Here is a 5,161-nt window from a genome sequence, read left to right as displayed (position 1 = left end):
TTGGAATTGTCCATGTATGGAAATCTATCTTTTTATGCCGTGAACTATGTTATTTTACTATTCTGCAAGGCCCTCGCGCTTTGGTTTGTAGCAGTATCTATGGAATTGAGCTTGAGATTGATGAGAACTGATTATTGAACAATGCGTGTGACCAATGATATCCTGATTCATCAGTGTATGACATATACTGCTTATTCTAATGGTATGGGACACTAGAATAGGTAGTATGTGGATGACGGTAGACAGAAGCAATGTTGTTTGGCTTAATAAATTTTCCTTTTACCGTGTGATATTTTGACACATAATACTTCTCACTATTTTTTACAAGTATCGTTTGCATATTCTTATCTTTGCAACAATTGAGGACAATTGCTTTCCAATGGAGAGGTATGTTATGGAATTGATATTTTACTATTTATTGCAGCTAACAGGTGGAAAAGGCTTGATCGATCTAGGCCTATGCAAATGGATATGTATATTATGTACATTTTATTATTCAAGTGCTTCTTTATGAGCTTTGGCCATTTATGATCGGACAACCAGTTTGTACTCACTTTGACCATTCAAGAAATCTATAAATCAAATACATCAAGAGGGAAATGGTAACTGTTGCACGGGTGGAGATTTCACATAGTGTTTGTGTTATTCTTTTCTCCTCTCCTCTCTTCTTTCTCACCATGGCGACGTAGCACTCCCCTCTAGGAGGTGCGTCTGCATGTGCTCGATACTCTCTCTTGCTCTTTCTCTCTCTCTCTCTCTCTCTCTCTCTCTCTCTCTCTCTCTCTCTCTCTCTCTACACGTGTATCATTCGGTTATGTGCTAGTTGCAATTTTCCGGGTACAAAAATCTATCGTTGTATGCAGTGCAGTATGTTATTTTGCTATTTTGCACGGCCATCGCTCTTTTGATTGGTGTAGTATTTATAAAATTGAACTTGAGATTGATGAGAATTGATTATTGAATAATGAGTGTGAACAATGATATCTAGATTCATGAGGGTGTGACATATACTCCTAATTCTAGTGGTATGGGACACTAGATAAGATAGTAGGTTGGTGACGGTAGGCATAAGCAATGTCGTTTGGTTTAATATATTTTCCTTTTACTATGTGATATGTTGACATAGAATACGTATCACTATTTTTGACAAGTATCATTTTCAGATTCTTATAATCTTTGCAACTGAGGACATTTGCTTTCAAACGGAGAGGTATGTTATGAAATTGATATTTTACTATTTATTGCAGCTGAAAGGTGGAAAAGGCTTGACCGATCTAGGCCTATAGAAATGGATATGTATATATATACATTTTATTTTTCAAGTGCTCCTTTATGAGCTTTGGCCATTTACGACTGGTCGGCAATTTTGTACTCACTTTGACCATTCAAAAAATCTATAAATCAAATATGTGTTAGAGGGAAATGGTCACTCTTGCATGGGGGGATATTGCACCCAATGTCGGCATTATTATTTTCTCCTCTCCTCTCTTATTTCTGGCCGTGCCAACGTAGCACTCCTCTCTAGGAAGTGCGTCTGCACGTGCTCGCTACTCTCTCTCTCTCTCTCTCTCTCTCTCTCTCTCTCTCTCTCTCTCTCTCTCTCTCTCTCTTCTTGTGTATCGTTCGATTATGTGCTAGTTGCAGTTGTCTTGCTATGAAAATCTATCGTTTTATACTGTGCAGTATGGTATTTTGCTATTTTGCAGGGACATCGTGCTTTTGATTGTAGCATTTGCTCTATTGAAGCACTACTTGTCTCTATTCATCTACCCTTCACAGATATTTGTGAACTAACATACGATGGCCATTATGGCTTGTATTGAGTGTGGTTAACGTTTTTGCAAACATTGAAAAACGTACAATGAGTTCTTCCTCGCTTTATCCAAGATGAGGCTTCAGTGTTGGAGTTTACACATTGCTACTTATCTGGACTTGTGAGACCATTATTGATAGTAAAGGCTACACATGCTCTTCTTGACACCTCTCTATATAAAAAAGAGAACATAAACATAGATGGCTTACATATTTATAACAAATCTTGAAAACATCAATTTCCTTGCAGAAAAACATGGATGAGATTGAGGATGAAGACAATACTCACACTGATGTTATGCTACACAACATCACTACCGTTGAACAAGTAGTTGATTACAACGACAACATTCTACATGTTGCACCATTCGAGAGCAAGACCCCACTTGGCTTATTTGCTGTGATGAGTTTTTTGAAGAGCTTAACTTTCCTACAATCTTCTTTAGAGAGCCTAGAAAATATCATCATCACTTGAATAGCTAAATGGGAGCTTATGCACAAAGATAGACATTTTTCTCTCAATATTGAAAACTTATTCTTCAAATTTGTAAAAATCATGGCAACAAAAATAATAGACTCCATTTGGATAAGGCTTCGCAAGGCAAAACTAGATGGAGCAACATTATGTACTAGGGAGGCACAAACATTGAATAGCTGCTATCATCACGACTTGGCTATAGAGATTTTGAAGCACTTTGTACTTCATGTAACTATAAAGAAAAATTAAAAAAATACTTTTTTTGGCATGATTCAACAATTAGGTCCACCAACTTTCTTCATTACATTCTCTTCAACCAAAAAAAGGTGGAAATCGATTCTTGATGCATTGCAACAAATAGTCATGCTTCAACAAGCGCACAATGAAAGTGATAACTCCTTTCACACTGCGTCTAATCTACATAGATCCAGTAACAATGTCTCGCTTTTATCTTAATCGCTGCATATCCATGAAAACACTACTACTCAATGATAGCACTATTTGCGGAAAAGTTGTCAACTACTTCTTTGTCACAGAGTTTAAAAGCAATGGTATGAACATGATCATGGCCTTCTATGGGTTGAAGAGGCTGCTTTATTCAACCATGACATAGATAGCACTATCACTATATTTGTGGATAAACACATAAGTACAAACAGCTCTAAACTCCCATTAGAGCTTTAAGAAATACGACATCGACACAGATTTCCCATGCCTTTCACAATCATTTTGATACCCACTTCCAATGATCATGAAAATCAATCTAGCAACAAAACAACTTTCAAACAGATTAATAACAACTTTGATACCCTTAGCTTAGATAAAGATACCCCTTTCGATAAATGGTTACAAAGCTTACAAATATCTTTTGAAGAATACACTTTGGCAATATGTGGTACACTCTCCAATGCAATACTCTTCTTGAAATGGCATGTAAAGGACATGCAAAAAAACATTTTCAATGCTACAATTGCAAAAGTATGGGATGCAAACATTGACATTCAATTCGTTTTGAATGCACATGGGAGAAAAAACTACTTCACATCATACATGACAAAAATAGACAATACACTAATCCAAGCAATTAAATCATAGTTTGACATATGTGTGGCCAATTATGCAACAACTATTGAGAGACTATGCAAGGTAGGCAACACTATTTAAGCACACAACAAATTAGTCCGCAACAAGCAGTTTATATAGCACTATTATTGCCACTCCATAGTGCAACTCATGACTTCACGTACATAAATACTAACTCTTTTGAAGAACGTCCATTAAGTTTAAAATGAAAATCCTCCTTGCAAAAGCTTGAGTCATTCAAGAAAGACATATTCTTTCAAATTATTATCTTGAAAGATGAAAAAAACTCCACCATCTATGTTTGGTTGAATACCCATCAACAATAAAACAAGATGGAAAAACTTACAAAACACTACGTAAGTGTAAGATCAAATAATTTGTAAAGTATAATATTTTTGAAAGCATAAAAGATACTACAGAGAACAATGCTTGCTATACCTCCCTTGGATCACAAATGAGCACCAACATCTAAAACAATCTTCTTCATGGAGGAACACATATGATAAACAATCACAAATCATATGATGAACCATAAAACCAAATGAAAAAAATTTCAATAAGATAGCACCCTAGTAGAAAAACTAACAAAACAACCCATTCTCTCCCCAACCACAATTGATTCAACAAATAATGATCCACAGTAATCACATCAAGTAGATATTCTCAATGAATAAAACACGCCACAATGCTCTAAAATGAAAATGCATCTACAAAAATTCAACCTCACAATGACAATGGATGACTACTATATGGGCATTGAGAAATTTTACCCCCAACAACGGCACCTACTCAACAATGTAATGCTCAAAAAATAAATTCATCCTAACAAAGCAGTTCATCTATTCCTCGTAGAAGGAGCACCAACAATCTTATCCACCCTGATCTTCACTTTCCCCTAGTTGCATCTTCACAAACAAGTTTAAGCGCTAAAAAATTGGATGCACTTTTCCTTCTCTACAAAGATTTAAAAATTGTAGTTTTTGATGAGGTGTCTTTTTGCTCTAATGTGTTCTCCATGGCTAACTCACACTTGCATGCAATCAAACAAATCCATGAAAAACCATTCGGTGGATTGGATGTCATTCTATGTGGAAATTAATGACAAGCGAGCCCTGTAAAGGATACATGGATCTTTGCAAAAAAAACATACACTATTAGAAATTGTGTCTCCTTATATTGGCATACATTTCCAAAGTGCTATGAACTCGCAATAGCTATGCGAGAAAGCAATCCAATATTCATAAACATCCTTAGTAGAGTTTGAGTTGGGCAACATAGCGATGATGATTTAGAATACCTTAACAAAAACTACTATAGACCTGTTCCAAACAGCCATCAAGTTTCTCATCTATTTTACTGTAACAAAGACTTCAACCAAATAGAAAGAGAACCACACACTTTTATTGCCATCGATAAAAGAAACACCTCATGCAACAAAACAATAAATATTTGAGTAGATCCAAAATTAACTGGAGGGTTGCATGCCACTCTAAGCCTAAAAACAAGCATGGTTATCGAGCTATGTGTAGGAAAATTGGACATTATTGATGGATTGATTAATGGCACAGAAGGTGAGTATAAGAATTTCACGAAAACAATAAACAAAACAATACTCTAGGTTCATTTTGCAAACCCTATCATTGGAAAGAAAAAATGCTACGAAAGTCAAACACTATACTCATCGAGCATTACGAGAGTATGGACTCCAATAGAACATGTGGTGCGTGAGTTTCATTGGCAAAAATTAATTGAATACATTGCACGATCACAATTTCCACTACAACGAGC

Source organism: Adiantum capillus-veneris, chromosome 19 (genome assembly GCF_014529385.1).
Source record: "Adiantum capillus-veneris isolate H3 chromosome 19, ASM1452938v2, whole genome shotgun sequence".
NCBI lineage: Eukaryota > Viridiplantae > Streptophyta > Polypodiopsida > Polypodiales > Pteridaceae > Adiantum > Adiantum capillus-veneris.
This window is presented reverse-complemented; position numbering follows the sequence as displayed.